Source organism: Medicago sativa, chromosome 8 (assembly GCF_051527215.1).
Source record: "Medicago sativa cultivar Bolivia chromosome 8, Bolivia_mono, whole genome shotgun sequence".
In the NCBI taxonomy this organism is placed as follows: Eukaryota; Viridiplantae; Streptophyta; class Magnoliopsida; order Fabales; family Fabaceae; genus Medicago; species Medicago sativa.
The window spans coordinates 66,603,186-66,616,656 of record NC_140756.1 but is presented as its reverse complement, the minus strand read 5'-3'; the positions used below and the strand labels follow the sequence as shown (position 1 = coordinate 66,616,656).

General features: G+C 31.5%; 1 pseudogene; it reads right to left on the bottom strand.

Moving 5' to 3' along the window:
- Positions 1 to 4,540: 4,540 nt before the first annotated feature.
- Positions 4,541 to 13,431, bottom strand: LOC146900690 (uncharacterized; annotated as a pseudogene).
- Positions 13,432 to 13,471: the final 40 nt, after the last annotated feature.

The following is a 13,471-nucleotide window of genomic DNA, read 5'->3' as shown; positions in this document are numbered from 1 at the left end:
TTCTCAATTTTTTAACGACATATGAATTAAATATGAATTTTTAAGCGTTAAAAAATTAAGGCTTAATTGCACTTTTTCCCCCTATCTTTTGCTAATTGTGCGATTTTGCACCCCCTCTTTTATTTTTGAGCGATTTTGCACCCCATCCTTTTGCCCTATTTCTGGTTAGATGAACCTTCTTGTGTTTAATTGCACTTTTACCCCCTATCTTTTTGTCAATTGTGCAATTTTGCACACCCTCTTCTTTTTTTAGAGCGATTTTGCACCCTGTCTTTTGGTCCATTTCCCCTCTTTTAATGATGATTTTGACCAAAACACAATTGGTAAAAGATGTGGTGCAAAATTGCTCAAAAAAAAAGGAGGGGGGGTGGGGGGCGGGATGCAAAATTGCACAATTAACAAAAGATAGGGGGGAAAAATGCAATTAAGCCAAAAATTAAAAACTTCATATTTAATTTATCCCTTGTTAATTTTTTTAAAACTTTTACACGAGAAATTTCTTTAATGTGCTAAACATGATTGTGAAAAAAAACCAAAATTTCAAAAAATACACATGAATTTACCTTAAAGCAGAGAATATAAGTTGTGCTAGAAAACATTTGGTGGATTAAATTTGATGAATTTTTTTAAAGGGATTAACAACTGCTGCTATTTATTTATTATGAACTCTCGACGGTTAAATGAAAATGAGGGATGACTAGATAATAAAGAGAGAGGATCCATTTCCCATTTACCCTAGTTAACTGTAAAAAAAGGACTTGCACTCTTTATGCAAAACTGAACAAATAAATACTCAACCACTGGATCCATGGATCAAGTGGAATGAGTTTAAAATTGTGTCCATATACGACAGAAATGACTCACTAATCTATTGTCATAGAACTTTACCCCTTTATCCCACCATACGTGTGAATGGATAAAAAAAAATTCTCCGTCTGAAATCATATTTCGATTTCTATCAACAAGCTGCATATAAAGTATAAACTGTGACAAACAAGTTGGAGGCATTCAGAGTTAACTTCTAAGGTGTCTCAGGGAATCTCATCAATGAATGGATAATTTCTATGATGACAATTGGAACATGGTTGAAAAAGATCAAGAGGAGTGATATATGTACAACCATTTGGTACAACTTTGATGACAACTTTCATTTGCTCTCTTCTCATTGGTCCAAAACAATAGAGAGAATAAGAATATAATGTGAGTATGAAAGAGAAAGTTGTCAAAAAGTTGTAATAAAGTGGATGTACAAATATCATTTCTCAAAGATTAAAGACGACTCACCAACTCAGAGTCATATTAGATGAAATATAACCTAAGAATATGTTTATAAGTGAGAATAATTTCCATCTTACAAACTAGTTTTTTTTTTGGAGGGAATCTTACAAACTAGTTTTATAGTGTTCTACTAGACTCAACATCAAAATCTAAGATGTTACCCCAAGACCAATACTATTTTATTTTAATAAAAAATCATAAATTTTTTGGAAAGTAAATTACGCGAATAATGCTTAATCGTTTAAAGCACTAGCAAATTCGCTTAAACTTCTTCAATTCAATTAGAGTAAACAAAAGGCAGAACAAATTGGAACAAAATGTCTTTGATTTGTTTATAATTTGGAACTTCTACTGTACACTCATAAAGTGAGGTGTACCGGTACTCTCGCTTCATAATTTTATAAATTAACGATCATTTTTCATGTAAGAAATAGTTATTTTTCAATATTTATATTTTATAGAACATCATTTCGTAAGAAAAAACATCATTTCATAATTTATAAGAATCATAGTAATTTTTTTACATATTATCATAAAAAATAATCGATGTTCTCAATCATGAGTGATAAAAATTCAATTTTTTTTTTTTTATTTCGTTGACATTTTTGATGAATAAGATTTAGCTATTATAATTATAAGTGATAAAAAAAACAATATTTTTCTTCAAAAAAACAACTCATTTAACTATTAATTTAAAGAGTGAGTATACCGGTATACTCAAATATATTGGGTGTACCATAGAATTTGCCTTATAATTTTGTTAAGGGATAATAGTAATTTTGGTCTTTAAATGTGTAAGGAGTAGCTACTATAGTCCCTCAAATGCATCAAAATTTCAAAATAATCTCTGAATGTTGGTCAAAGTAGTTTTTGATGTTAAACTAGTCCCTCAATGTTGAAGGTTACTTTTTTATTTAATTTTTATAAGGGCTAATATGATAATAAGTAAGTACTTTCATTTAAACATCTTCAATTTCAATTAGAGTAAACATAGCTAGGGCCCAGAAAAAATTAGAATGAATTGACTTTGATTTATTTATAATTATGTTAAGGAGTAATAGTCTTTTTGGTCCTTGAATGTGCAAGGAGTAGTCATAATAGTCCTTCAATGTATCAAAATTTTAAAATAATATCTGATTGTGAACTTTGTTGGGTCAAAGTAGTCTTTGATGTTAAAATAGTTTCTTAATGTTGATAACAACTTTTTTCTTATAGAGACTGATATGACAATAAGTACTTATAGAGATTGACATGACAATATGTAAGTATATTGAGAGACTGATATATAACAATATTAACATAATATTTTAACACGAGATACTATTTTGATTAAAGAAACGCACAATATCAAACCATTTTAAAATTTCGATATATTCAAAGACCATTGTGGCTACTCGTTACACATCAAAGACCAAAATGACTATTACCCATTAGGTTAACTTTTAGGCACACAATCTCCTTGAAAGAGAGTTTTTTTAATATATTTTGCTTTTGACCTCTTAAAAAAAATTATGTTAAAATTTTGGGTTGTTTAATTATGTTAGAAAAATGCTAACGAATTCCCTAAGACACTCGTTAAGAAAACAAACATAGTATAAATATCTTGAAACTTATTCGGTCATTCTCTTAAAAATATAAAAAAAATGTTATTTTCATTATATATATTTCTTTAACTAGTGTCTCAAAGTCAGTTAATGTCTTAAAGGTACTACTAATTAACATGACCCAATATGTTAACTTTTCACGGACTTACGGAAAAATGTAAATTCTTCATTTTTCATCAAATTTTATCCATTTGCTAAAAAAAAAAAAAAAATCAAATTTTATCCATACTCAAAATTTGATGATCAAAGCGTGACTAATACTTAAGTTGAATCCATTACTTTTCATGTCGGTTTTATGTTAGTTAATTATCTTAGAGTGTGTTTGGATAAGGTAATTTGGAAATTTTAAAGAATTTAAAATTTTAGGCAATTTACCTTAAAATATTTGAATTCCCTTATAACATTACATTTCATAATATTACATTACATTGCCCCATCCAAACAATGGAATTCACCTCAAAATATTTGAATTCCCTCATAAAATTACATTCCCTCAAAACATTCCCCCATCCAAACACACTCTTAGTTTTGTTGAGCATGAACTAAAATTTACTACAATATGTCCCTTCGGAACACTGATAAAATCTACTACAATATAATTAAGGTTTAAATATAATTTTAGTCCTCCAATTACTCCTTTTTTGTTTGTTTTAGGTCCTGCTAGTTTTTTTTTTGTTAGGTTCAATTTCTATTAATTCAAAAATTATTGTTTTTAATCTCCTAGGTCATATGTGGCTTATAATATAATAACCAGGCAACTCAATAAGTTGACGTTAGCGATTAAATGCAATATTTTTTAATTTTTTACTTTTAAATTTGCAAAGATTGACTCTAAACAAAGAAATGACATAGGTGGTGGTTGGGGTTAGAACCTCAAACCTTACATACATTATGCATTGTCCTTACCAACTGAGCTAAGCTCACGAGAACAAAGATATTACATAGATTAAAGCACTATAATTACAATGAGTAGAATCATAAATAAAATTATAATTAAATTTCAAAAGAGAATGACGAATCATATTTTTTGAGAAGCCAAATGCAAAAATTATATATATATATATATATATATATATATATATATATATATATATATATAACAAATTAGTTAAGTATAAGGTGTGCCTAATGGAAAATTGTACAAAACGTCATAGTAACAATCACAACAAAGACAAAAACTACAATTACAAATTGGTGTAACCTATACAAAGAGATGGCGTGGACCACCAATAATGAAAATTAAAAAAGAAACCCAGTTTATACGTCTTTAGCCACCACCAACAATGAAACTTAATATTATCGAGAAGTTGATACTTAGAAGACACGTTGTTGTTGAAAATTCTCGAGTTTCGCTCCTTCCAATTGACCCAAAGACAGGCCAACAACACTTCCTAAAAACAAGAACAAATGTCCTTCCTGAAGGCATGCACGTCAAAAAGTGGTTGCGTGTGACATCCAATATCTGATGGAACAAGAAACTTGAGAGGCACTGCTTTGCTCCAAATTAAGTATGAATGGTTGTCAACAAGAAGCTTATCCATAGTCGTGAGAATTTGATAAATACCTTTTACAGAGTATCATTCAACAAGGTCATGTTTCTAAATCCATTTGTCATTTACATTATCCTGCAAAAAAATGTTATCAAGCAGCTAACACAATCAATTGTTTCTCCTTCTAAGCAAACAATCTTCTTCTCCACCTCCAACCCACCCGGTCAACCTCCCAACCATCCATCTTCATCACCGCAACAGAAACATTAGGATCCAAACTTAGCTTAAACAAACGCCTAAACCGATCCCGCAACACCCCACCCTCTAACCTAGGATCACTCCAAAAAGATGTATTTTCACCATTACCAATTCTACGACCCCACCCCATCATTAAACCAGCTTGCGCCACTCCCACCCTCACCCTCAAATATTTCACATAGGTCCCTCCACCAGACAAAAGACAATCGACCCCCTCTTCTAACCCGATTTCCCTCAATCCCATATATAGCAACCAAGATTTTAAACCACAATCTACCCTGATTATCATACAAACGTCAACATCATTTCCGCAACTCCTAACACCCAAAGCTTCGTACTTCTTACTAGAACACACTTTGACTCAATTTATCCAATGTAATTTGCGAACCTCCTCACTTTTCCCGATAAAAAAAGATTTAAAAAGGACATTCATTGATACAAATTATACATGTGAAAACATTGAAGAAGAAAAGAAAATAAACCGGTAATAAAGAATCATATGAAAGGTGCTTTCAAGAAGAACAATACTATCCTGATCTGATCTTTTCTTATATGAGGTAATATAAAAAATAAAAACTAATCGGTGCTACTTTTTCCATATCCTCTATTTTTGCTTTTTCACCTTTCCATTTTCTTTGACTATGCTTTTCACCTTGTCTGTTGTTCCCTTATTTATTTTTTAAAAATGAAATATGAAAAATATTTTGATATTTTGTAGTAGAAACCTTTCTATTCTATATTCAAATCATGGTCATATTGTTCTTGTCATCGTCCCCATCCTCATGAGCATCATCATAATCTCCCTTTCCAAGAGTAAACTTAAAAAATAATTAAACCAATAGAATCAATGACATTAGGTTAACCAAACTAATTAATAAAACAAAGAATGAATTAATTTCAAAAAGCTATTGTTCTACTTTTGCTACCAAATTAAACAAGCTGATCTGCTGCTGATGCAAAACTTTATTAAAGAATGAAGAGTGCATGGAAAACCAGAAGAAAAAGGGATAAATATGGCAACGATGACGATAAAAATAAAGTTGAAAAAGAAGGAAAGAAATCTTATCCACATCAATACTTTACACGACATGTAAGCGAATCAGTATCAAGTGGACCAAGACGTTGATACTGTCGTGATATATATTCAACTGTTGAAAGCTACAAACAGCAAATGAGAGTCTTCTTATATTAAATTCCTTGATAAGCTTAAAGAGGTTATCATATTTATTCCATTTTTATTGCTATTACTTTTATTTTCTTTAGGGTTTAATTTGTAGGTGTTAAAAGTGTAAAAAGTTTATACATATTCATCTAATCACATCTTAACTCAAAGGAATATTTATAGAAATATTTCAGAAATTAACTTAAACATTAGTAGCTAAAAGGATATATATGAGCAGTTGACAAAGAATTAGAATGTGGTACCAATCTAATTAGGACATCCATTCTCTTTGATGTCATTGTACTCTTAATTTAGCGAAAAAATTAAAAAGTAGTTGAAAGGGCTAATATTGATCTGACATACAATATCGTGTGGAGTCATGGTAATGAGTGCATTTTATTTAGGGTTGTGCTATTTGGTGCGAAAAAAACATGTGCAAAATTCGACGAATTGATAGTAACCGGTGGATACGTGTTTTGTTGGAATACATGTTGGGTGAAACTTCAAGAGATTATGCCACATAAATGTTTCACCCATGGTGCCTAGGTCGTGTGCTATTTTCTCGTACCTAGGCACCAAAACATTTACGAGGCATATACTGTGTTTGGATTCACGGCAGGAGAACCAATTGCGCGTCCCGAGGCATAAGAAACGTGAAAACATAGAAGCTGTGAAAGGTAGCTTCCACGTTAACGCAGCTCTTTGCCGTGATTTTCCATAAAGTACTGCAATACCAAACACACTAATAATCTCTTGAAGTTTCACCAAACATGTATTCCAACAAAATACATATCCACCGGTTGCTATCAATTCGTCAAATTTCGCACATGTTTTTTTTGCATCAACTAGCACAACCCTTTATTTAATAAGACTTCTAACATAAAACAAATTTTTTGAATTTATTTTAGTTGCATCTGGAGTTGGTATTTGAGGAGAGTAACTAAGAGTAAGAGGCCCCTTTATATTATGAATGGTGTGTTAGCCGGTTGAACTTTAAATGTGTTAAGTTATAGGAAGTATTGTATCTTGTAATTCTGCTTATATATATGGGTTTAGAGCCTCTTGTGCTCTTTTTTAATATACAGATATATTTTGCTGTTTTTTAAACATAATGGTTTGATTTAATCAAGTGCATGTGCAAAAAGTTTATACAATTAGTATATAAAATTTAGGGAAATGTTAACTTGTGCCTTTGGGGTATAAGTTACAAAGGCTAAATGTAGAAAAAAAATCTTGGAAATTGTGCATTCAATGCATTAAAAGTTTCAAAAGTTGTATTTATAATATAAAAGTTGCTTTGACTTTCCATTTTAAACTCCTTAACTTGTGCCCTATGACCCTAAAATTTAATATACAGTTTTTTTTAACGTTGTTATAATCCATGCTGGCACACTTACTCATTATATTCCACTTCCGTATATACCCACAATTTTTTAATTTGATGACTTTTATTTATTCGATATGGGCCACATATAACTACGTAATTTGGTTGACTTCAACTGATTAATACAGTTAACTAGTAGTACTATACATCTTCAACCACGTAGTTAACTGCAAGCCACAAAACAAAACTAAAATAAGAACACGTGTGGATCAGCTCGTTCTTGTTGAATGAATTGGGTACCAAAGGTTTAAAAGCAGGATTACTGATTCAACAGTTCCACTATGACATAAATAAATAAAATTATTATCACTAATTAAAGTGATATATTAATATCATTTTACAAATGTCTATGATACAATTTGAACTTTTACAAAATCAAACTCTTACTAATGAGTTAACATATCAAAGACAGGTAAATAAAAATTATAATTTTTTGAGAAGTAAATAAAAATTATTAAAAAAGAGTAAAAATTAAAATATTGACTGAACCAATCATAGATATAGTTCAATTCAATATGTTCGACCTATTTTAACCTTGGTTCAATTCGTCTTCAACATAGTTAAGGTTGAACCTACACAAATAGAGTATTTTCGGTTAATCCATTGAGCCAACCGTTTTGTCAATTTTTTAAAACATTGGTCTCAACACCTGGCTAGTGATCTATGATAATTTAGTTCTAACTTTAATAGCGACGACTATAACTTGTGAGATAGAGTAATTAAGAGTTAATTCAACAGAATGGTTGGACTCAAGTAATTAATAAACTCTACAAAAGATTAATGCGAAAGAATTTGTGTTCGATTCTTAGATGAAACAATTTTTTCCCCAACTTTACTTATATTTCTACGGAACTTTGAATTATCAAAACCCTTTTCCCTCAAAATTGAAGGGTTTATTTACATAAAAAAATATCAAGAGTTAATTCCATGCTCCATGTCAAATTGGATAGTACATTGGAAGTCAAATACGTACACCTTAAGGACGATCATTTAAATTTTAAAAAGATTTATGTTAAAAACCAATGACTAATGGTTATTGTAGCAATATATATAGCATAGCTAAGTCACGGTACCACTAGCTAGATTGATGATAGGTTACTCCAGTCTTAATCGTTATCCACTTATTTTCACGTCAGTCTCTTGGCATTTTGCACACATCAAACCAATTGTTTAAAGATCATCACTTATTTGAGGACAAATTGCAGGAAAGATTTGGTGTTAGTAACATCACAAATGTCAACATTTGTGTTTTTTTAAGCCAAAAATACTTCAAAATGTACGTGCTTATCTATACAAGGTGTGCAAAGAAAGACACGGAGTTACATAATAGCCATGTAAATATACCTCGAATACAAGTATTAAAGATTGAATGAAACAAAGTTAATTTACAAATACAAGTATATGTTGAAATTTCATTGTCGACAATGTGCCCGTTTGGTTCAGCTTTGAATATAATTGATTCTGAGAGAATTGATTCTGATAGAATTGATTCTGACAGAATTGATTCTGAGAGAATTGATTTATGTTTGGATACAATTATGTAGAATTGATTAAATAAAATGATTTATGTTTGGATGCAATTATGTAGAATTGCTTTTGAATGTATAATTACTAAAATAGACATAGCTAAAGGAGAATTGATAAAGAATGAGAATTGATAAAGGGCAATAAAGTAAAATAACATGTTGTAATAATAAAATATACAAACCTATACACGTTGTTCAAGGAGAATTGATTCTAGAAAAGCTAGAAGCTAGGATTTGTAGCTTCATGGAGAATTGCTTTTGGAGGATAAAAGCAATTCTGAAAAGCTGAACCAAACACGTTGTTTTTGGCTAGAATTGTTTTTGGCACTGTAGAGAATTGATTTTGGGCTAGAATTGCTTCTCAGAAGCCAAACCAAACAGAGTGGAGTTTCACATGGGACATGAGAATCCTTTCCCACCATGGGAAAGGTTTTTTTAGCCACTAGATTGTTGATTTTATCATGGTCACACCACACTATATTATTTTCTCTTTCTCTTTCACCATTTTCTTCAACCTCCATCGCTATTCTCCCCCACTTCTCTACCTTTTCTCATAAACCCCAAACACAATCACTTCATATTTCTGCCAAACTACTTGGTGGAAATCCCATTGTGACAAAAAAAAATCAAAATCATCATAATAATAAAAGAAAATTTTGACTAATTATCAAAAGGTCATATAAAAAGGAAAATTTTTGAAAGTGTTTTGCCAGCCTTTTGCATGAATTAATTGCTTAGGTTTGAGAGAGAAAGAGGATAATTAGTAAAAAGTTATAAAGTTTAAGTTAATTCTTGTTTTGAGTGCTAATTAAAGTAGAAACCGTGTATCTTTACTGTTCAGACGACGGAGAGGGTGGTTTTGCGGAGGGAGTGGGGAGAGGAAGAGACGGAGAAGGGAAGATATGGTGGTAGAAGTGGTGGTCGGAAGTGGTGTGTGCGTTTAAAGGAGGACATGAGGGTGGAAAATATTGTAATGTAAAATTTCAGATCTGAACATATCAATACTCATGGAGGTTGTAGTCATTGGTGGTGGTGGGTTCATGGTGGATGGGGAGGTTGAAGAGAATGGTGAAAGAGAAGGAGAAAGAGAAAATAATATAGTGTGGTGTGACCATGATAAAATCAACAATCTAGTGGCTAAAAAAACCTTTCCCATGGTGGGAAAGGATTCTCATGTCCCATGTGAAACTCCACCGTATATATGTGCCTAATTTACATTCAATAAGTGGTAGAAAATTGCTGTTGACACATTGCATAAGGCTGTGACACACATGTAAAATACGATTTTACCCCCTCGGTAGTTAACTACCGAGGAAAAATAAAACCGGCTGCAGTTAACTACCGAGGAAAACCTCGACAGTTAACTACCGAAGAAAAGTAATTTTCAAAAAAAAATCTCCTTCGGGTCCACCTGGCAAAGCTTCTCTGCTAGTAACAAAATTAAGGAAAATGTCTCACGTTCTTCGGTCAAGAAATTTCAATTTTTTGATTTCGTGAACCTCTTTCTCCTTGTTCTGGCGAATTGTTTTAAGCTTCGATTTTTGACTTTCACACTGATAATCTATCTCTCTCTCTGTTTGATATGTTTTGGAGGAAATGAGCAAATCGTATAGCCTTGCTCTCAACTCCAGTTGTTAGTTTTTATCATTGAAGAATAATATTGGTTAGTTTACCCATCAATTTTGTTTAATTCAGAAACGCTGTGATCAAAAGAAGAATTTTTCAGAAAAAAGGAACTGCCAAAGAAAGGGAATTGCTTTGTAAAGCCAGAAACAAAGCCAGAAAAAAGGAACTCCTCGGTACTTAAGTGCCGAAGGAGATTTTTTTTTGAAAATTACTTTTCCTCGGTAGTTAACTGCCGAGGTTTTCCTCGGTAGTTAACTGCAGCCGGTTTTATTTTTCCTCGGTAGTTAACTACCGAGGGGGTAAAATCGTATTTTACATGTGTGTCACAACCTTATGCAATGTGTCAACAGCAATTTTCTAAGTGGTATATGAGCCTTTAATATATTCCTAACTCTTGTGAATTCTAGAAACTTAACTTTTGTGAACTTATTGTTCAACAGATTTTTTTTTTTTCCTTCCAAAAAACAAAAGAAACACGTATTGTGATTCAGACGTCAACCATGTGAGACTGTTGTCATTTTTAGTAGTACTATATATCTTTCGTTTTGTTTACTTGTCTCATCCACGTGTAATAATGTTTGTGGTTAAAGTAGTGTTTATTGGACTTTCAGGTTAGGCGTTGCTCAACCAAAAATGATGAAATCGATAATTGAGTGAGGTTACACAAAACTAACTAAATTTGTCAATTTTCATACCATATATTAAAAGTGGGGATGTTAGATATTCTGACAGTTTAAATTCACTTTTCAGGTTTTTTTTTTTACATCAAATTATTTGCTAACTTGATAGATTAAGAAAGGGAAATAGTCAATTTGGTCCTTGAATGAGTGACGAGTAGTTTCAATAGTCCTTCAATGTATCGAAATAGCAAAATAGTCCCTGATTGTGCACTTTGTTAGTCATAATAGTCCTTGATATTAAAATATTTCATTAATATTGTCATATTAGTCCTTCAATAGACTTACTTATTGTCATATTAGTCCTTATACGTACTTAGTTATTATCATTTTAGTCTTTATATCAAAAGAGTTATTATGAGTATTAAGGGGTTATTTAAGCTTTAGGGACTATTTTGACTAACAACGTGGACAATCATGGACTATTTTGGAATTTTGATACATTGAAGGACTATTGTGACTACTTGCTACACATTCAGGGTGTGTTTGGCAGCGAGAAGAAAGTGAAAAGAGAGAAATAGGTGAGAGAGAGTATGAGAAGAGAGAAATAGATGAGAAATAGAGTAGATTTGATGGGTTGTTTGGTATAAGAGAAATAGAAGAGAGAAAAGTGTGTTTAATTTTAAAAAGACAAAAATATCCTTGCATTTAATTTTGATTGATTTTTTCTTTTTGGTCAAGTTTATTTTGTCTTTTAATATAATTTAGTTATTATTTTAGTTATTAATTTACATAATTAATTTTATTATTATTTTAATAAGTAAATTAATTAAAACATACCCCTTGATAATAGCATATACCTTCACATGTTAGCATTCAATCAAAGAAAAATAACGCATGAGCTTTGAAAAATAGGGGAGGACAGTTTTGGAATTAAACACGTCAAGACACTTTCTTCTCATAAGTTAAGAGAAATAAAAAGTAGGTGGGACCCATGAAATATAATCTCTCTTCCCTAACTCTCTTATGCTCCAAACTAGAGAAATGTCATCTCTCTTAAAACTTTCTCTCTCGGCACACTCTCTCTCACGTATCTCTTTCGTTCCAAACACAGTGTCAGGGACCAAAGTGACTATTACCCCGATTCAGAATTAAGAATGCACTGTATATATTTGTTATAGAATTTATCTTGAATATCTGCTTGAACTTTTATTGAATAAAATGATAAATTGTTTGCTCTTTCTATCGTTGGGAAGTTCTTGTTTACGGCATGTAATGAGAGGATAGTGGTCCTATATTTGTTCGTTATTCTTCATTGGTGTATGTTATTTTTGGGTTTTGGTCATCCTTATGCCATAATCATGTCTTCTTTTATTAATCGGACTCATGTCTATCTAAAAATTTGATAAAGGAGAGTTAATAAAGGTTTTTTTAACAAACTAATCATAATTAATAGATCTAGAGATACTTTAGGTATATTGAAAATATCAATGTCAACCACAACCAAACAATCCAATAAAGAAATAAGTTAAGGGAAGAGGAGCAAACACCAAAATTTTGGTTATTTTGTTCAACTTAAATCGACTTACGTCTGGTGGAGAGAACCACTCTCCAATCCATTATTGATGAGTTTCTTACAAAAGGATACAAACGATTACAATTTTTTTTTTTTTTTTTTATAAAAATAAACCCTAATTTCTATCCACCAATGCATGAAGGGATTTTCACTTCAGGTAAAATGAGCTTTTACATCAAGTATGTGAAGTTAGGGGATGTGGTGTGTCCACCCAATTAAAATAAACGCAACGCATAACAAACTAAACTTGAGGAACATGCATGAACGAGGAACAACCGCTCGCCCAAGTCCCTATCGACACATAATTTGCTTCTCCATCTTAAAATTCTTGCAAATCAGGGTCACATATATATGTTCCCTTTGCCTTAGTCGTGGATCATCACTTTAAAAAATTCAAAAAAAACCTACGCCAGCACCACTAAAATACATGTGGCAGTGCCACATTACTTGAAATGCACACATGTCGCTGCCACGTCAACACCATTAAAGAGAAGTTAATGGCAAAAACTATTTGCATGGATGAAAAACTATTATAGCTAAAAAGATTAAAATCAAAAGTTGGTACGTTTAGAAGGATATTCAAACGAGAAAAAAGAGTGACACTCTTCTCCTCATATATTTTACTTTTCCTCCTCATATAGTAGTGGTCTATGCTATACTTCCCCCCCCTCAAATAGTGCCAAACAATATTATTTAAGAAAATAATTTTTGGACACTCGATCTCTAATAAATTAGTGATGTGATAGAAGAAAAGATATAAAAAATTGATGATGTGATAAGAGATATAGAAGGAAAAAAAATGAGGTGTTGAATAAATGTGTGAAAAGTAAAAGTGTGCAAATACAATTGCACTATTTTTTATTGCAATTATTTAACTTTTTCTTTTCCCTCACGCGGTTCCCATTGCCATTAACTACTAAATACTTGGGTGTGTTTGGATCACCAAAGAA